General features: G+C 37.2%; 1 pseudogene across 1 annotated transcript; it reads right to left on the bottom strand.

The window, feature by feature from the left end:
- Nucleotides 1–1,086: 1,086 nt before the first annotated feature.
- Nucleotides 1,087–11,441, bottom strand: LOC306881594 (ladderlectin-like; annotated as a pseudogene). The gene is made up of 5 exons: nucleotides 11,381–11,441; nucleotides 11,099–11,205; nucleotides 10,621–10,758; nucleotides 10,255–10,366; nucleotides 1,087–1,115 (listed from the first exon to the last, which is right to left on the bottom strand). The product of its transcript is annotated as a ladderlectin-like (transcript).
- Between the last annotated feature and the right edge of the window lie 11,164 nt (nucleotides 11,442–22,605).

A 22,605-nucleotide genomic window follows, 5' to 3' on the forward strand; every position in this document is an offset into this window, starting at 1 on the left:
TAGTTTCACTGAAAAATCTTCTGCTGTTCACCTACATATTGGACGGTCTGAGTGTGAGTAAATTAAAACAGCAATTTTTTTTTTTTGGTGAACTATGCCTTTAAAAGAGAGCTTTTTTGGATCTACCAGGTTTTTTTTTTTTTTTTAAACATCAAACCACACTAGTTTCTTTTCTTTTTCTCTCAAGCTATTGTACTAATCAAATTCTACCTGACATATCAAAAGAAATTCTTAAATTTTAATGGCCTTTTCATGAATAGATTATCCACATCCGACTCCTCATTGACAGACACTTCCAAAAACACAGATGGTACATTTTTAAAACCCTTTTGAAGTGCATTATGGAGCTGCCTGCTAATTGAGTTCTGTGCTTAGCTAAATGCATCATGTCTGAGTATGACGACACTCACTGTACTATTATAACAGTCGATGGAGAAGTGTTTTGACTCTAAGAGTGTGCCGTTACATAATGTATGAGTCAAAGGGATTGCAGCAGAAGCTCAGAGGTGCTTTGAGAGTCATAAGTACAAAGACAGTTTAGTTTCTATGGCCATTCTGCAAAAGGGCATTCTCATTATAAAGTGCCCCTGTGCAAAATATAACTCAAATACACTAAATTAAGCTCAAAAGCTTACCATAATGCTTACCACACCGATGTTAATATTATGCTTAGTTTGGAAAAAAAAATTAAGTACAAGTAAGCAAATAGTTTCCTTAAGCACTAAACACTTTTTATTGTTTAGATATTTATACTGACTTTGATAAAATACAGTGTGTGATATAATTTCCCGTATTATTTTCACTGCATGTTTCTGCGTGTTGGTTCCACCACATGACCTTGATAGTTTAAAACACTCAGAATACAATTAAACATTTCTTGTGTTTCAAAGTGAGTATATAAATGACATAATTGTCATGCACTAAATGCTACCAATGACAGACTTGCAGATAAAAACAGTCCACCCACTAATTCACACCAGGAAATGTGATATATGAGACCAAAATTACAAGGTGCTGCATGATGACACCTCACCCACATCTCTGACCTCGTCCATGAGAGTTTCAGAACTGGGATGAGAAATGTTCTTAAGTCTGATCTTCAATGCAGACTGTGTCTAACAGACAAAACACAAACACAAATAGAGACTGCTATCTGCATCCCGTTCACTCTCCACTTCAGAGCCAAGACTGAACCCTATATTCATTATTCAAAGGCACTGCACAGATAATAACACATCTGCATTTTGAACAGGGTGGGGAAGATAAGAGGGATAGAGACAGAAACAGAAAAAGAGGAAATGTATTATTGGAGACCCCTTTCGTTGTTTATAGTTATTGGAGCGTGTATATGTATTTGCATGTGCTTTGTTGTCACCAAAAATACAGAGATGCTGGAAAACCATTTTTAAAAGGACTTTTTTTCTCTCAAAACTATCTACAGCCTTCGACTTGCCCTTTGATGTCTCTATGTCCGAAAGCTGATGTTATTTGCTGCTCTGCATCAGAGGTCCAGTTCAACCCATTTATTTAGGTCTGTGCATCATTGCTGAGGGACATTTAATGGGAGCCCATATTTGTTGTTAAATTTTATTATATATATATTACTATGTGCTCTGTACCAGTCTCAGCCTTTTCCTTTTATTCTATCAAACTGACCTAATAATCATGCTCTACCTAAAAAACAAAACACAAAAAAAAAATGGTAGCTGAATGTCACTAGATGACATGATAATGGCAAATTCACTGATCTATATAAAGGTGAATAGATCAGTGGGCAAGATAAAAATTTAGATAAGGTTTGTCCAAGAAGTTGATATTTGTCCATAAACTTTTCAAAAAAAAAAAAAGTCTCAAAAGGGGTGGGGAAGTAGCTAAATCTAGCTCAAAAATTGCTAAATTGGCAACACCGATTGTCACAGCTACGGTGAATGAAACGCACAAAGAGGACAAGGAACAATGCAAATAGTATTTAATGATCCATAAGAAGGTCGATAGTAGTAGACCGGACAGGGGAACACATAGTCTCAGTCAGCACACCCACGGACCGTTGGCTAAACGTCTGATACATATGGCACACAAAAGTGGAAACACTTCAGGAGTTTCAAAGTCGTCATCGGATTGGTTGAATTATACAGGATTTCCGGGAGACGTATCACTTTCTTTAACGTTCCGCCTATAGAAAAAAAGAGCCCATGACGCTAAACCCCCTCACGAAAGAAGAAAGCCGTTGTGTTTACAACTGTGACGACAAATGCTTATTAGGATCAAATAAATGCTGGATTTTCAAGTATGCAAAATATTTAACGTTTGCGGCATAGAATTGTGGCGATAATTCCACTCCCCGAAACGTGACGCTGAACGAAACAAACTGTAATTGGTTGTTTGACATGTTGGTCAAACGACCTCATGGGCGGGCCTTGGCCAATGAGCTGCCATGGAGCCATCAGTCTGAAGGTCTGGCTACGCGAGACTAGGGAACACAGGACAGACTGGAACTAAAGTAGGGGTGCTAATGAGGGAGAGACAGGTGAGGAGGATCAACTAATGAAGACACAGGTGTACTGACTAATATAATCAGACATGGGGAAAAACTGGGGCTATATATACGAAATCGCCCTCTATACCTTCAAATAGTGCACTATTTTAGAAGCGCTTGTTCACAGCGTAATACAACACAGGTATACAATTAATTGTAAATTGACTATTAAGGTTTATACATAATTTCCGTGACAGAGTTCAAGATAAATCCTTCAATTTTACTACTGGAGCTGCCCGTATCAAATGATTATTAAACAGGAAGCAAACTATGCAAAAGCATCTTTCCAGTGCACTCAGTGTCCGAATTCACTCACTCATTTTCATTCATCCCTTCAAGTGAACTGTATGAGTGGACAAATGTAGGGAACAGTAAATGAGGGTATAGGGGGCGATTTCGGATACAGCCTAGGTCACAGAACACATGAGGAATGAAAACACAACAAAAGTCCAATGGGGTGTGACAGACGTATGATGTATTTCTTGATGTCAGATGCTTATCAGTTACCTAAATAAATATCTAATGCGCTTATGTTAAAAAAAAAAAAAAAACGTGTACTGTATAGAAGGTAGTCATGGTCTAATGGATAGAGAGTCGGACTTGTAACCCAAAGGTCGTGGGTTACATGACAAATTCCTGTTGCAAGGCCTTGCTTTGACTTTCCCTGCACTCTTCCAACAGTCTTAATCTGACCCGGCTCAAAATTTTGTGCTAAAAACACTGGCTTAATCTGGGAAAGCACTGTCCATTCAGCACAGTATGATTGGGTCCAGGAATCCATTGGTCAAATGAGTTCATTAGTTAGTCAAATAATAAATGTTCTGATACATTTTCTGTAAAGACTGACTTTCTTTATTATAATCAGCATAATGGACTTGTGTAGGGTGGCAGTCACATACACTCACAGTTCATTCCACAATATGATTTGTGTTTTACTTTGAAAATGAATGATGACCATTTTGCATTTTCACAATATCATATTTCATTTTAATGAATTAAAAACTTAATGGGGCTCAGTGGGGGGAAAATACACTGAATATTTCTGAATCTGCTATGGTGGCTATGTGAGCAATGCTACTGAAAATGTCTGCATATTCCACAAAGTATGAGTAATGGGGGGGGGGGGGGGGGGGGGGGGGGGTCATGTTTCTATCTTGCAAGTTGGTTGAGCATTACAGCCAAACCAATTTCCCTATTATAAAGACAAAGCCTTTCAAGGTAACAAGATATTTTAAAAAGTATGGTGGATATTTAGGCCAAAGTGGGTGAACAAAAATCGTTGTCATTATTTTATCTGTGTTATTAAAAAATGAGAGCAAATATACACATTACAAATACACATAATATGCAAATAAAATAAACCGTGTTTTATTTTCAGGTAGGTTATAATAGGTGTATTTAGCAGGAGCATTCAAGAAACTGTATGAACAAATATAAAAATAAAACACTATATAGTTTGATTCCTATTAAAGCAACTGTATTAAAGTTTCTCAGTCAAGAGTAGTGAGTGATTTTTCTCTGTGTTTGGTGTTTTATTAACATTAAAGGAATAATTCACCCAAAAATTAGTGTTTTATCATTATACCATCATTTACTCACTCAAAAGTTGTTTTAAACCAGAATGAGTATAAAACCTACCCATCTCCACCCCCTGATCCCTAAACCCACCCATCTCCACCCCTAAACCTACCAATCTCCACCCCCTAGATGTAGATCCAACCACGCCCTCTGGATCTTGTGGGCTGCAGGGGGGCACCGGACCAAAAGGGCACTTTAGCATCGGACCTCAAAGGGGCAGGGGCTCGAGACCCCCCGCCCGCCCCCCTGTGCATGCCACTGTATGCTGGACACAGTGGGTTTAAATTTATGGAGAGCAAACAACCGTTACTAACAATACTTGTGGTATTGTTACATTTTTAGTTATTTAACGAACGATATATGTGATGCAATACTAGTTTGTTTATTATTTATTTGTATCTGAATTGTTGTTACAGAATAACAAATAACTAAATTTAATTATGCAACTTTAAATTATTCTGAATTTAAATATTTTTCTATTTGGGAAACACGAGACCATTTTTATTCACACTTACACTCAGACATGCACAGTAAGTCAGTAGTTGCCAATTTAAATGTTCAATGGCCAAATTTGCTTCGTGATTTGTTTGGATTTGCAAAAATATTCAGACCCTTGTACAACATTGAAATATCAGTTACACTCATTGGCATATTTGCAATATGCTACGAGTATCATGGCAATATAGTGTGATGTGAATCATTGTAGAATGAACCTTTTGTTGATCGAAATTAGTTTAACTTCAGAAGAGCTGAAGTATACTGCATTAAACTACTAAAAACCATCCTACTTCCTGCTTAAGCAGATAGTCAAAGCAGGGCTTTGTCAAGGAAATGTCTCGAGGCTACCAGATTATCAGATGTACCCAGCATTCTTCACTAGTTCTGCCGCAGAGAGAAGACTCATTAGCTGCTCAGTGTGGAAATGCGGCTAAATGTCAGCCCAATAACACGGCTGGTAACAAAGGCTGTTGAAGAGTCCCGGGTCTAAGCACTGAGGTACTTCTGTGCAAAAGTTACCGGGGTCAGCGAATTCGAATCTAACGTCATGATCTTGACTTTACCTTGTTGACGTGGGCTGATGCGTTGATTCGTGTGTGAGGCCGGCTGTGCACGCATGTGACCGTGTGTAAGCTTGACAGATGAGACTAGGGCAGAGGATATTCTGAGATGCAGCTTTAAGACTCTTAAACTCCTGCCTTAAGCACTAAGAGCCTTTAAAAAAACAGCAGTGTTTTGCCCCTTAGTGCGTTTTCTCATTTCAGACAAAAAAGTAAACTGTTGACTCTCACAAAAAGTCTTTGGCAACAAACAAAGCATTTTATGGCAAACCCAGTTTAAGCGGCTAATGCGCATTTTAAAGTGAAGTCAAGATTTACACTGTTTATTTTCTTAAAACACATTCCATGCACAACTAATGTCACCAAGGTGACATTCACAGTTTTTGGGACTGACAACCACATTTACTCAAAGGCGTGTGTCTGGAAATGTCCAGTTCACACAGCAACTTACAGTAGCATCTAGAATACGGTCTGTATGAACATGCCAAATATAAAAGCTGCTGTCGGTTAATAGAGATTTGATGGATAAACCCGCACCTTGATTGGAATTTTAGCCTAATTTAGGCACGATGCTCTTGACATAGGGTGTCGCGGGGATTCGTAAACGACAATGGGACAACAACCGATGCCACATCTGCAACACTTCACGATGTTACCACAAAAAGACTAGCATGTTTCATTTATTTTTGGTCGTCCATGATTAAGTTCTGTCACATCTGTGACACTGGCCAATAGGAGCACAGAAACTCGTACATGCTTTCAAACATGGCAAAACAAAAGAAAGACAATGGTATCTGTCTTGCTAGATAGAATTTTACAATGGAGGAAATGTCTGTGGAGCTATGGCAACAATGGATATTGTTGGATATGAATATTAATTTGAATTCAAAGACATTAAACTTTTAGATCATTTTGCTTATTTTCTATTCCAGGATGACTGCCCCCAGTGCACAAAGCAAGGTCCATTATGACATGGTTGGATTAGTTTGCTGTAGAAAAACTTGATTGGCCCGTTCTGACCTCAACCCCCTCAAACATCTTTGGGATGAACTGGAACAAAAAATGGGATGCTCTACTGGAAGAATGGACAAAATGTCCACAGAATCACTCCAAAATCTAGTGGAAAGCCTAGAACAGTTATAGCTTGAGGACAAACCTCATATTAATGTCTATATATTTTGAATGCAATGTCACGAAAGTGAGGTATGGAAGAATATTCAGGACTTTTTTCAAAAGGAATTGCAAATTGTATTTTCAATTGCGTTTTCCACATGTGGGGGCATAAATTGTGACATAATCCAAATGCAATTGCAAATTTTGCATTATCATTTGCATTTTCGCTTTCGTGAACGCACAGTGACTGCCACATTTCAAATGAAAAAGCAAAGTCCATTTGCAACTGTATTTCCCATGTATTATGAGCTATGAGCCTGTCATATTTAAATAGCAATATTAATTACCACATTTGCCTTTTCACTTTCTCTGCGTCGTGCATGTAACCTGCAAAACTCAAATGGAATCGCAATTCCTTTTGCATTTGAATTTCCTATGTCTTCATGGAAAGATGTCAATCAGTGTGAGTGGGCGGGACTATACTATGGGGCGTGTTTGTATTGGGAGGTGACGTCACTCACAGACGACCGTGCCGAATGCTTTGATCAATGCAGGTAATCGGTAAAAGCTCCGCTAAAGGCAGCTGCTAATCAGTTCGTGCCTGTGTGAACGAACAAAAAACCTTCCTGGAACAATACATTTTTTATAATAAATAAAAAATGCAGTTGTTATACCCTGCTAACAGTGGGAGCAACAACGGTACGCACAGTAGGTCAATATTCACTATTACCCAAACGCTTTTCACCTGTCTCAACATCTCTCACTGTTTCTCTCATTCCGATTGATGCAAATGAGTAAACAGACAATTCTACACTTATTACAGTACATTTTATTCCTTTCTTTTAATCTGTAAAAGAGTGATGAAAAAACATTGCCAATCTATATTTATCTACCCATTTTCCACCTTATTTTGTATTATTTCATATTTTAACAGTTTTAATCCATTGTGGAGCACGCATCCCATGGGCAGTGGCACCAAAGCGTCGCGCAAGTCTCAAGATCTCTCACTGTGTACAGTCACCATACACCGCGATTGATGCACATGCTTTTTAATATTACTTCACCTTGGCTGTGGCATGTTCTGTGACAGCTGTGCCTATCGTTGGTGTAAAGTGAAGTCTCATCTAGGGCAGGCAGAGTAGGAGTAGCAGCATTTTCTGTTTTGTCAAGTGCATCAATTGGAGTGTAAACAGACTGAGAGATCTTGAGGCAGGTGCTCTATTATAAGATAGGAATAAGATATAGGTGGCAAATAGGTAAATATGTGCAGATTTGCACTGTTTGTTTGCTTATGTGCGTCAATCGGAGTGCAAACAGTAAAAGATCTTGAAGCAGGTGATGCGCTCTCTATTACGGAAGTTCTAAGCAGCCATGCATTTTTTTCCTTTCTTGTTTTCTCATGATCACGACTTTACTTTAAGTTACACAAATGCACTAGTATAGAGGTGGCAGTATAGAACTACTGATGGGGAGTTGTATACTGTATCAACTATAGCCTATTGTACGAGTTTGGGACAGAGGACCTTCTTTGTGATTGCTGTAATTTATGCAGTTCATGACTGACATTTAATTAAATATACATGTTAAATGTTTGAATAAATATGATCATTTCGCTTGAAATTGTATATGTTATTGTTACGTTATTACTGCTGCACCACTCGTCACAGTTTCTCATTTACAACGACTATTTGTAATGTGCATCTTTCTTATTTTTAATCTTTATTGTTAATAAATGTATATTAATAAGAAATGTGATTTGCATATGTGTATAATTTAGTTCAGTGATGTTATACAGTGTTGTAGCCTAATTGTTAAAAATAAACATATTTTCTGCATCTCTTTGTAAGAAACCATAAGTGTAGAATTGTCTGTTTACTCATTTGCATCAATCGGAATGAGAGAAACAGTGAGAGATGTTGAGACAGGTGAAAAGCGTTTGGGTAATAGTGAATATTGACCTACTGTGCGTACCGTTGTTGCTCCCACTGTTAGCAGGGTATAACCTCTGCATTTGGGGTAAAAAAAAAGATTATAATTATTATTATAAAACAAAATTGTTCCAGGAAGGTTTTTTGTTCGTTCACACAGGCACGAACTGATTGGCAGCTGCCTTTAGCGGAGCTTTTACCGATTACCTGCATTGATCAAAGCATTCGGCACGGTCGTCTGTGAGTGACGTCACCTCCCAATACAAACACGCCCCATAGTATAGTCCCGCCCACTCACATTGATTGACAGCTTTCCATGAAGACATAGGAAATTCAAATGCAAAAGGAATTGCGATTCCATTTGAGTTTTGGCAGGTTACATGCACAACGCAGAGAAAGTGAAAAGGCAAATGTGATAATATTGCTATTTAAATATGACGGGCTCATAGCTCATAATACATGGGAAATACAGCTGCAAATGGACTTTGCTTTTTCATTTGAAATGTGGCAGTCACTGTGCGTTCGCGAAAGCGAAAATGCAAGATTTGCAAATCCTTTTGAAAAATGTCCTTAATATTCTTCCATTGTGAGGTGTCACAGTAATTCTGTGCATAAAAAAAAAAAACCGGTTTAATATGGCCAAAGTCGACCAGAGGTACAAACAAAAACAAAACGTCAAAAAATATAAAAATAAACCCTCTTATGACAGGTACTTCAATAAAAAGTGTAGCAATAGCAGCAATTAGTCATTTCACTACCTTTTCTTAATCTGTTGAACTGGTATTCACGTGACTAATTAACCTTATGTAGTTTGTGTACACACGTAAACAATTGCTTTGGCAACGCTTCATGACTTGTATGTGGATTTTAGCTAGAGATTATATTGGTAATTTACAAAAGAATATCACATTACATTGGGTCTTCAACATTTGTCAGTGCAAGGACCCCTTAGGCAAGAGAAAGCAGTAACTCCCAATACAAGATGTGTCAAACAGAGCTACGTATTAATAACCACCAACTTGAATGGTTTTGGGACATGACCTAAAGATAACGATGAGTTAACATTGAGAAACGGTTCTTCTGCTACAGGTAACAACTCTTTCAGTAGTTTAGTGGGTACAGGATCTAATGAACATGTTGGTTTAGATGCACTGATAAATTAGCTCTTCCTGTCCTACAGTTGTAAAGCAATGCAGTTATTCTTTGGTGTGATTAATGAAGCACTAGACGCAGTAGGATCTACATTTGTTACTGTATTTCTGATGTCATTTAGTTGATCAGTGAAGAAATTCAGTCATTAAACTGTGGGAATATTTAGATCGGGTGGCATCTGATTATTTGTTAATTTAGGCACAGTGCGAAATAAAAACCTTGAATTATCTTGGTAGTTTTCTAGGAGTTTGTGGCTATGCTCAGCCCTGGCAGCTTTTAGAGCCCTTCTATTGCTGGACATACCGTTTTTCCACTCAACACGACCCTCTGTAGTAGGCTACTGCAGACCCCTGGTAGAAGACCATTGCATTGGTTACATTACGGTCACGCACCACTCAGTCGCACCAGCTTGAACTCCATGAACTGACGTAGTAAATGCTACACAATGGCAAGTGGCAATATTGGATTATTGCAGCCATACACGTTTAAACCAGAAACCGATTCCAAAGCAGGGGAAAGGGCACTATAGCCTGCATGTCGTCTATACAAGTGAATGTATCAGAATGGTAATACACCTATGCACCGCTTTACAACAGACACAATGTATATCATTAGCATTGACAAAGTACATTTGTGGTTTAAAAAGTTTAACTTTATTTTTGGCAGATGGAATTGAGTGGAGTACTGCAGCTTGCATCATTCCAGTGTTGCCCAGCTGTGGAATTTCAGTCATGTTATTCAGAAAATGACTTGTCAAAGAAGCTTTAGTGCAAACAGACAGATTTATATAAAAAATAAAAAAATAAAAATAAAAAAACAGCAAGCTTTGAAACTACCTTTACAGTCTTTTATAATAATAACTGCAGTTAAATATTTGGATGTATATTACCTCCTTTGCCCATCTCCACACAATGTTCAGCTCCTCCGGAATTATTTGGCTCACCAGTATGCCAGTAAGTGTACCCAAACATTGATCCGTCACTTCAAAACCAGATATCATTCTGAAGAACATAAACAGTGTCACTTCCACCTGCTGGTACGGAGTTTCATTTTAAATGTGAACTCTGGTAGGCATGGAGTGTGAAGCTGCTACTGGGGTTTGTTGGGGTAGCGCAAAGCAACCTTTAGGGAGTGAGAAAAAAAAAAAAAAAAAACTAACAAAATCCAACATTTAAATTAACACTTACTGTTTATTTAGTTGTAACCATTTTAACCCGACACTGGTCGAACATATTCAAGAGGAAAAGCTAGCTACCTGAGTTGTACTATGAGCACCAATCCAGGTTCGAAGGACGCCATTGCGAAAAAGTAAAGCGATAAAGGCTCTCAGGAAAGTTTGAGTGGAATGACTACGGACAGATGCAAGGTTTCCTCCAAGGTCAACACATAGTTTCTGTGAGGATAGGGTTTAAAAAAATAAAAATAAATAAAAATAAATTGGGGAAAAGAAAGCTGCATAAATGGCAGAGTCTTTGAAAAGTTTGTGGCATAGCCAAAAGGGAGGATTTTGAACACCCTTGACATCTTTAGCGAACTTTAAAAACGAATATTTCATTGTACAATTAATATTTGAAACAAGGCTACAACGTCTTTTTAGCACTCATACGTTCTATATTTCTAGCTTTATACTGGTGTAAAGTACAAGGTTAAGTACAGTATGATTAAGAAGAGTTTAGGGCCCATTAGATGGCACTAGTTGGCACCGAATCATGTAGTGCACAGAACAAACTTACCTCTGCCTCAGCCCATGTTTTCAAGTCAGTGAAAATCTTAAAACATCGGGTTTCAAATTTCTTCCAGCCACCAGGGCATTTTCGACCAACAGGCCTACCAATAGGTTCTGGCAAGAAGATTTAATTTAAAGAAGATTTAAAGTGATTAGCATGTATTGATTAAGTTGTGAACAAAAACCATAAAAAAAAAAAAAAAAAAACCTTACCACCTGCAGTTTGGAGAGAGAGAGATATATATATATATATATATATTATAGACATACACTCATTAAGTTAATTTACCTTCGTCCCGATGTCCATTTACAACCAACGCAAAAAGGAGGAATACTGCCCAAATCCACATGCTGAAAACGTCCTATTAATAGCAACATTAATATAATGAAACACATGGAACGTAATGAAATGCATTTTTAAAACACTAAGAACATAAATATAATCTAAAAACATATCACGACAATCCAAATTCAACTAAGAAAGCTATAATACTCCGTAGTACAACCCCTGTTTAGTTGTGATTTGTCTAGTTCCTGTTGTGGCTGTCTGAGTCCTTATTAGTTTCCATGGTTATGTACTAGTTAATCATTTCATTCACCTGCTGTTCATTTACTAATTAGGTCCCTTAATTAGTCTGTAGGCTATATATACCTCCTGCATCATTCAGTTATTTGTTTGATCCCGTTTGTTGCATTTGTGTTCTTCTGTATTCTAGGTTAATTTAATGAACACCGCAGTTTCAACTTATTAAACTAAATATCAGAACTCTTGGAATGCAACATTTCCTAAAAGCATTATCAGCCAACTAGGTTTAAGTTCCATCATTACCAACAAAAAATTCAAAAACTTCAAAAAATTATTGCAGCATGGCAAGCTGGAGTTGTTGGCATAATTTTTTGTTCTGTATGGACTTAAATAAATCATGCTCTTGGGCACAATGAGCAAGATAAAATACAGTACATTCTATATTCTGCTTAAATATATATGTTACCATCATATGGTGGTAAGTCGTGGCCTAATGGTTAGAGAGTCGGACTCGTAACCCAAAGGTTGCGGGTTCGAGTCTCGGGCCGGCAGGGATTGTAGGTGGGGGGAGTGAATGTCCAGTGCTCTCTCCACCCTCAATACCACGAATGAGGTGCCCTTGAGCAAGGCACCGAACCCCCAAATGCTCCCCGGGCGCCGCAGCATAAATGGCTGCCCACTGCTCCGGGTGTGTGTTCATGGTGTGTGTGTTCACTGCTGTGTGTGTGCACGTTGGATGGGTTAAATGCAGAGTTAAATGCAATTATGCGTAATAATTGTTTTACAGAAATGCTGCCACAAGCACATATTACCAATGATCCTGGGTTGATATTTTAGCATTTCAACAACTAGCGCCATTTTTAGTGTTCCACAGAGGAACCCCAAATCAATGGAGTTGCGACCATGTTACTATTATTTTGGGAAACAGTCGTGACTAGTTTGTTAGTTTCTCCAATGATGTATCGTACTGTTAATCAGCAAGTTACTGTTCATCGTTGTACAGGAACTGAGGAGACTTTCCGTTGACAAAATGCTTTTTTGAATCATTGGCCCAAATCCAGAAATACCACTGTCACACTGGAGATACTGTTGAGGAACAATGCATTTTGTGAGTCAGGCCATTGTGTACTGTCATGTCTGGTTTGCTGGAAAAGGGGAAAAAAAATCAGCTGCACAATTGTGTCACACAATGCCCTCTGAAACACTTGGCGTATCAGACATGTATTCAGGTTACCGGATGTTTTTAAACAATGCAGAGCACTGGTGGTAACCAGAGACAGGAAGCAGCAGATTAGAAGTAGCTCGCTCTCACTGAAGTGGATATTTCTAGGGTGCATCCCAATGTACGCATTCAATGCCATCCAGAAACTGAATCCCATTCCAAGGCACCCCATTATTAGACATATTCATGTCAAATTCCCAAAGGAGAAATCAGTTCTCTTTCACAGACTTAACAGAATATTATGAATGTATTATTTGTGTGCATGGTTACATGTTAGCATCTAAGGCTCCAGGAACAGTTTAAAAACCCCTGATATATACAGTGTGCAGAGTCAACAATATTCAAATGCATTTATAACCCACATGAGAGGGAAAGACCTGCTGTGTATTTTTTCACTGTCACTGTAAAGTAAATACAATCTGTGAGCATCATGTATGTCAATAACAAAAGGCCTTTTAAAATGTTCTTGTGCAAATACATGAGAATTCAACTCCAACATTTAGAAAAGTTTTGAAATATGTTTCGGTCCTGTATCTAACGCATGTCACATCAAGCAATATATATTGTGGGGCCGAATTTTATGTCTTAAACTGTATATTTACTAGGTCAACCACACCCGAGAAATAAAATAATATATACAGTTATGCAGCTTAGCATTTGCAATTCAATATTTACGAGTTTCAAGAAAACTCTTAAAATGATTGTGCTCTTGCAACATTACCAAACCTATAGAGTTAGTAGTATATGACTTATAACATTCTGTGACAGTAAAATGTTACAATTTGGCAAAAATCCTTGTAATTTCATACTTTACCACATTACAGTGTATTTATCAAGCACTCTTGTTTGTATTGGTGGTCTTCCTCAACCAACTGTTCTGATAATGCTGCTCTGATCACATGGTGATCAACACTCAGTTTGACAGCAGGCTCCGCATGGTCATTCACAACAAAATGGTGGAGGCAGTGGGTAAATAAGTAAAAAAAATAAAAAAGGTAAAGAATAAATTAATAAATATATAATGACCCATCAGTAGCAAACTGGTTTTGTGTGGTTTAAAACTTGTATGTGGTTTAAAACTTATATTTGTGACCCTGTAATGATATTTTCCATTATATGTGGACCCAGTATACATATGTGTGCACACCGGTTTATGAGGCTTATGAGGACACAAATGTATGTGTTTTACAGTGAGTAGGTGGTTTTTGAGGACACTTCCTGTTTCCCCATAATACAAATGGCTTAAAATACATACTGTTTTTTTGTTGTTGTTTTTGAAAACCTTATATATATACACTGGGTCTCACACACCGAAAGCAGTTTTCAACACTGATAATAATAAGAATAAATTAAAATATATGAAAACTATGAAATATATTTTCAATTGTAATAATAATGCACCTGTTTGAGATACAACAGTTCAAATTCTGTTATGTTGCATTCTTATGCTTATGTCAATTGGATATTTCAGTTTTTTCATTCTTAGATTAAATCTTTGGAAATGTATCTTATCTGTTATTCATCACTATCATCAACCCCAGTGGTGTTGCTGCACAGGCCTGCAGGACAATGAATGAACACAGAGACTATGTGCACTACCAAAGCATTCACAACTTCATTCAGGAAGATAGGTCATGTTTACCCAAACAAATCAGCACAGATGTTTTGGACATCCAATCAAAGTATTCTGGAGTAATATGTTTTGGATAGGAAAGAAACATAATTGTTGATTTAAAATTTGTATGCAAGATGTGCTTAAAGTGATAGTTCACCCAAAAATGAAAATTCTGTCATTAATTACTCGCGCTCATGTCATTCCAAACCCATAAGACCTTGTTCATTTTCGGAACACAAATTAAGATATTTATGCTAAAATACAAAAGTATTCTCATAGCTTCGTAAAATTACGGTTTTACCACTGATGTCACATTTTTTATCGATGTCCTTACTACGTTTCTGGGCCTGGGAACATTTTAGTTAAAAAGCTCCCAGTTAGAAAGTTCTCGGATTTCATCAAACATATCTTAATTTGTGTTCCGGAGATGAACAAAGGTCTCATGGGTATGGAACAACATGAGGGTGAGGGTCAGAGTTTTCATTTTTGGGTGAAATATCCCTTTAAGTATTTGTCTGCTGTCTAAAGGTGGTTTCAGTTCCTCACCCAAAATAGCATCAGCATATTAGTGAGTATGTGTAAAAGAGGAAATACATTAAGTAGATATATTTGAGAGGTAAAGGGACAGAGAGTGAAGCCTTGAAATAGCATTAATATTCTTTAATATATTTGCAGTTATCACAAATCTGTTTTTGATTTGTCATTATGGGGTATGGAGTGTTGAATGAGTAAGGTAAAAGCTGCCAGGGTAGAGCATATCCGCAAACTCATAGATAATAACCAAAACAATCCAAGGTTCTTATTTAGCACAGTGGCTAGACTAACAAATAAACAGACACCACCCGATCTAAATATTCCCCCACAGTTTAATAGTAATGATTTTATGAATTTCTTTACTGATAAAATAGATAACATCAGAAATACAATATCAAATGTAGATTCTACTGCGTCTAGTATTTCAGCTTCATTCATCGCACCCAAAGAAAAACTGCAGTGCTTTACAACTATAGGACAGGAAGAGCTAAATAAACTTATCAGTGCATCTAAACCAACAACATGTTTATTAGATCTTGTACCCACTAAACTACTGAAAGAGTTGTTACCTGTAGCAGAATAACCCGCTTCTCAATATTATTAACTCATCGTTATCTTTAGGTCACGTCCCAAAACCATTCAAGGTGGCGGTTATTAAGCCTCTTATTAAGAAACCACAACTAGATTCAAATGAACTGGCAAATTACAGACCCATTTCAAATCTTCTGTTTATGTCAAAAATCTTAGAAAAAGTTGTGTCTACTCAATTATGCTCCTTTTTGCAAAAAAATTATCTCTATGAAGAATTTCAGTCAGGTTTCAGGCCCAATCATAGTACAGAAACTGCACATGTCAAAATTACGAATGACTTACTACTTGCTTCAGATCAAGGCTGCACCTCATTGCTAGTATTACTTGATCTTAGTGCTGCGTTTGACACTATAGACCATAATATACTCATAGATCGATTACAAAACTATATTGGTATTCAAGGACAGGCTTTAAGATGGTTTAGATCCTACCTGTCTGATCGCTACCACTTTGTTCATTTAAATGGAGAGTCATCTCAATTATCACCAGTAAAGTATGGAGTACCACAAGGATCTGTCCTAGGTCCTCTGCTACTTTCAATTTACATGTTGCCCCTTGGAAATATTATTAGAAAACACGGGATAAGTTTTCATTGCTATGCTGATGGTACTCAATTATATATCTCAACAAGACCAGATGAAACTTCTCAACTATCTAAATTAATAGATTGTGTAAAAAGTGTAAAAGATTGGATGACCAATAATTTCCTCCTATTAAACTCAGATAAGACAGAGATATTACTTATTGGACCAAAAAACAGTACACAGAATCTCGTGGATTATAATTTGCAACTAGACGGATGCACTGTTACGTCCTCTAAAGTCAAAAATCTGGGTGTTATTTTAGACAGCAACTCGTCCTTTGAAAATCATATTTCCCATGTTACAAAAACAGCATTCTTCCATCTTAGAAACATTGCCAAGCTTCGAAACATGCTACCTGTTTCTGATGCAGAAAAGCTAGTTCAAACTAGTTCATGCATTCATGACCTCTAGACTGGACTATTGTAATGCACTGCTAGGTGGTTGTCCTGCATCTTCAATAAACAAGCTACAGATAGTCCAAAATGCAGCGGCTAGAGTTCTTACCAGATCAAGAAAATATGATCATATTACTCAAATTTTACAGTCTCTGCACTGGCTACTTATTAAGTTCCGTATCATTTACAAATTATTATTACTTGCATATAAGGCCCTAAATGGTTTAGCACCTGCGTACCTAACTTGTCTTCTACCACGCTATAATCCAACCCGCTCTCTAAGGTCGCAAAACTCTGGACTTTTGGTAGTACCTAGGATAGCAAAGTCCACTAAAGGAGGTAGAGCTTTTTCACATTTGGCTCCCAAACTCTGGAATAGCCTTCCTGATAACATTCGGGGTTCAGATACACTCTCTCTGTTTAAATCTAGATTAAAGACACATCTCTTTAGCCAAGCATTCACATAATGCATCTTATAATCTTGTACTGCAGTTACATCTGATCAGACGTACATTATTATTATTCTTTAGCTTGGGTTGAACAATTCATTTTTGCTTAGATGGAACAGCAGCTACGCTAATCATGTCTCTGCTTGTCTCTACGTTTCTGCCACGGGATTAACATCCCGTGCTAGCTAGGAATTACAGAACTTCAGTCTGGATCTAACCATTACATGATCTGAGATGACCGAACACCTGAGATGGAGGATCAGCGCCGGGAGATGGCCCTGATCGTAGGCGGAGGCCAGACACCTGGATGAGCGCCAGAGACAGATCCCCATTGAGGACCCCGCCACTTAAACAGCCATTGGAAAAGTTCACTGGAACCAGCTGAGCCCTTACAATCTGACTTGCTGCAGTTTGGAATTGAACTGCTGGTTTGTTTGGCCAGAGGAGAATTGGCCCCCCGACTGAGCCTGGTTTCTCCCAAGGTTTTTTCTCCATTCTGTCACCGATGGAGTTTTGGTTCCTTGCCGCTGTCGCCTCTGGCTTGCTTAGTTGGGGACGCTTCATTTCCAGCGATATCGTCGACCTGATTGCAAAGACACTATTTGAACTTATTGACACATTATTTTCCTTTTTTGATATTGTGCAGTGCTTTGACACAATTTGCATTGTAAAAAGCGCTATATAAATAAAGGTGACTTGTCTTGACTAATGTTCATACGACAAAATGTATATATGTATATATAATACAAATCATGCAGTTATTGAATGACATGTATGCAAAACCAAAACGTTGAAAACAATTAAGACAGTGATTGCATGTTTTGATCATGCTGATCACAATAGAACAGCTAAACATATTCTTACTGTTAAGGATTGGTATGCAGTTAAAGATAGAAGGGGAAAAAAACGTGCCTTAAACTTCAGCTAGCTTTTCAAACAGCCGAGTAAGCACAAGCAGACACAAACTTCCTCTCACAGTTTGAACTCCTGATATCACTGAATGCAAAAATAGAAACCTCTTCAGTAAGCTGGCTTAACTGCATACTACATGTTACTGGACCTTATATGGCTGCTGATTTTCATTCAGATAAAGTCCTGCCAACGATCTTCTCTTTAATCTCTGTTTCTCTCTACTGAAATATGTAGAAAAATATGTTTACAAATCCCTAAAAAGACAATTCAGATTTTATTTAAGGGCCATTTACACCACAAAATAATACTATAATTATTACTTTATTATTAACTATTTATAAACTATTTATTGTTTTATTTATGTTTTTAATTGTTAAGAAAACACTGAAAGAAATTCCAACAATATTGTTCCTCTGTGCCATTTTCATTATAGTTGTTGTGTGGACTCCACTGTTAGAACAATTTTTTGGGGTACTATTGTTATAGTTATCATTATTACTTTAACAACCCTCATGTTGTTTCAAACCCATATTCTGTGTCATTTTTCTGTGGAACACAAAAGGAGAATTTTTGATGAATGTTCATGCAGCTCTTTTCCATACAAGGACATTCTGGCCACCCGGTGAAAATGGAACAGACCAGATTTGACTTCGTGGGACTTCAAAAGTGAACTTATTAGGCTATTTATAACCTCGTTTTGATTCAGATGTGTCCAAAAGTGGTTATGTGATGTCAACACTCTGAAAAAAAATAAAGGTTCCAAATAGGGGTTTTCACAGCGATGGAAAAATGGAACCATCGATGCCAATAAACAACCTTTATTTTTTTACAATAGTGTAGGCTGACACGATCATATTAACAGTGACTATGTTTACATGGACATCGGTAATCTAATTATTTACCTTATTCTGAAAAATACAATATTATTATTAAGGTGTTTACATAAGTTGGTTTTAGAATAATCCTTTCATATTCCCGTTTTACATGTTATAGTACATATAGATCGATTAATGGCACACGACATTACGACCCCACATGACGCCATCCGACGTATCCAGAATTTCACGTGTAAACATATAGTTTGTCTTCGTGATACTGCCATATACAGTTTTGGGTGTTTCATTTTTAATTTTATGAAAGCTTCAAGTGCAGTTAATTATTTGTACGTGCATACAGACGACGGCGGTGTTGAAGCTCTTTTATTTGCCGTCAAACGGTTGACCACTACCGTGTGTATCCTGCCGCAAAATGCAGCGAAAAGTCCTACACGACGGTAATAGTTTGATTAAGTTGTGTACATGTCTGTACTGCACCTTGATAATGCGACTAAAATAGGAATACTCCACTTTACTTCGATTACGACTAAGCCTGATTAAGGTAATCAAAAATCTCTGTTTACATGGTAGATTCTTAATCAGATTAAAATCGGAGTATTGTTGTCCATGTAAACGTAGTCAGTGTAATTAGCCAATACATAACATTTAAGTCTGAGATTAGTTTTTTTTTTTTTATGTTTGTGAAATGGTGCTTTTCCTTTGCATGGTACAACTCGCCTGGTCTTGCTTTATTTTGGCTCGGTTTGATTTTCTACTGCAGTTAAGTACCACTTCAAAGTGGGTGTGATTATAGATTGATTATTATAGTTGCGCCACCACCTCGTCTGCTGACTACGATACAAACATTTCTTTTTCAAGTTAAGTGCAATGGTTGTTTAATGCAAGTCTTTAAAAAAGTTGTGCGAACAAATGATACGTGGTGGCTATTTAAATCTAAAAAAAAGTACCAGGTACTAGGTACTGTACACAGTGTAACCCCCCCCCCCCCCCCCCCCCCCCAAATGAAGCCGTACCGATCCATACTGTGCAGTGAAAAGTGCCAAAAGAAGTCTCTTTTGCTCAGCAAAGCTGCATTTATTTAATCAAAAACACAGTAAAAACAGTAATATTGAGAAGTATTATTTGTTTGTATTGATTGCCTTTTTTGACAGATCTGGTAGCTGTTATCTGTCATTTATGGGAAAATGTTGTGTATTGGGAAATGCAATCAGCATTCAGGTTATTCTTGTAATGTTTTCTTTTGTACTTTTTGTTGTGTCTTTTCAGGGAAGAACTATGTTTAAGCGTGCAGCGCTACTGAATAGAAAACATGCTGTTGAGTATATGTGGGCAGATAGTTCCTTACACGCATCACAAATTCTCAGGTTTTTGTCTCTCGCTGACTTTGCAAAACAATATCTTGGTTTGATGTCACAAAACCAGTTTTTCTCTACCCCTGTCTATACTACACTAACTATCTATACTTTTCTCAGCAGAATTATCCCACTGTATAATTAACACACTACAGCGAGGAGCACCAGAACAATTAAAAACCCCAGGCCCCCCTCGCGCATTACACAGGCCTACACGTCACTCCACGGAGAGCTGAACTCTGTAACCTGTAAGATTAATAGGAGGAGGTATGTCACTGTCAATGTTTTCTCTCACTTGTCACTTTGAAACTACTGTAACTTGCCACAATACACAGATAATAAAATTATTTTAATTACAGAAAAACCACATTTGGTCACATTAAAATAAAAAGGGCTTATAAAGAACTTGATAAGTTAATAACTTTTTACATAAAATCTCAGCAACTGTGATGATTTGCACCGGCGATTTAGGGAATGGTCATTTGTCTAAGAATTATAACATATGTACAATATTTTGCTGTAATGAGATGGAAATTGCCTTGTACCACTAAATTTCTATGTAACTGTCAACATCTTCAAGTAACTCAACATTTAAAACCATTTCTACAGTTTTCTAGAAAATTGCATGTATTATCCTATGAATAAAAATTACAAATATTTTTTAAAGGATTTAAATTTTTTTGCCACTTGACATTTCAAATCACGTTCCATTTTCATTGTACTGCCCAAGGACATTCTGTCCATAGATCTCTTTTCACAGAGAAAAGAAAATAATACTGGGTTGGAACACCGTTGCATAGTTGTTTAGAAACTATTCTTTAGTTCACTGTTATGTATCAAAGATATTGCCAAAACTCTGATAACAATAACAAGTGAAGTGCACAGAAGACAAGGACAGCATAAAAGGTTCTTTGTGTATCACACCCAGGAAAGACATCACACTGTCAATCAGTAGGTGTCTTGAGGGCAAATTTCAGTCATTTTTATTATTCTTATTATTAGTTGACTAACATACAATTCTACATAGGTTACACCTCAGCTCAAAAAAATGTGACACCACAGTGTTTAGGCATCCACCCATAGTCAACTCCACAGTGCTGTTCTCGAAAAGCGAAATATGACAACTCTTACACTGAAAACAAAAAAAAATGTCAGTTTTGATATCAATTTTCACATTGTTTTGACTGCATCGGAATATTTTGAGACAAGCCTATCTGTATCAAGACAGATCATAATATAAAAGGCACGACTGCATTTCACCTTTGTGTGGCACGACAGTTGCATGCAAAGTATGTGTGAAGAATTTGACCAATGTTCTTGGAACATTATTTAAAGGAAGAAAAAGAAAATTATTTTAATACTCACCCTCAAGTTATCTGACTGTTTCTTCCTTCAAAAGAACACATTCATGTCATTCACATTGCTCTGTGATACAGTGAATGAAGGCTGGAGCTGACAAGCTAACAGACCAAAAACTGAGTCATTCATTTGTAAAAAATCTTCTTGTCCATTGCTGATTCATATCTCATTTGCATTTATTCAAATGAGGGGCTTTGACACATCACACTAGCTTTCAACTTCTGTCATGCAAATGCCATTGTCTGCCATCACCATTGTCATTTCATAACTTATCTCAAGGTAATAAGTTTAAATGTTCATGAATACGAATGAGGATTGAGATCTAAAAAAGCACACAAATGAAAGACAGAAATCACAGTTGATATCCCTTAAAAAGTCTGTTGTTTAATTATCAAATGAGAAGGTGAATAATTAATGTGGTTTAACAGTGTTACTTTTCCTTTACTCATCTCAGTCTATTAAATGCCACTCTGCTCTTGCTGTTTCTGCAGCATGTATACTGTGCATTTTCTGCCTGACTTGACCTTCCAAATGCAGTGTGATGAATGAAGCAGAAGCAGTACATCCACGCTTATTCATCATTTGATTGGATTGCATAAATATATAAACTAACCAACTAACTAATATTTAAATCACAAAATAACTTTTTATTTGCAAGATGATAACACCACTATTTTTATTTATTTTTTGCATTATGCAAAGTAATTGTCAGTCCCCCTCCTCTCGTGACCATATTTGGCCTTCCTGTTCCTGTCCTCGTTCCCTGTCATCATGAGTTAATTTGTTCCCAGCCCTGCGTTTAATTGCCCCGCACCTGTTTCTGTTCTTCCTCGTTGATTTCCCTGTGTTCAATAGCCCTGTGTTTCCCTACCTCTGTGTCCAGTCTGATCGTCATCTCTGTTCGGCTCTTCCCAAGCGCCTCGTTCCATGATCTGGATTTAATAAAGTGTGATATTGGGATCTCCGCGTCTCCTCGCTCCTTGTGCCCCTGAGATGTGACAGTAATGAGGTCAGGGTTTGAACTATTTATCGTTGCATAATACATTCTGTTCACTTTTACTGTTATTTTAGTATTTATATACAATTACAATATTTTGCAGCATTTTCATTTTGATTTATAGCTGATTTCAGTTTAGTTC

Source organism: Barbus barbus (genome assembly GCF_936440315.1).
Source record: "Barbus barbus genome assembly, chromosome: 15".
In the NCBI taxonomy this organism is placed as follows: domain Eukaryota; kingdom Metazoa; phylum Chordata; class Actinopteri; order Cypriniformes; family Cyprinidae; genus Barbus; species Barbus barbus.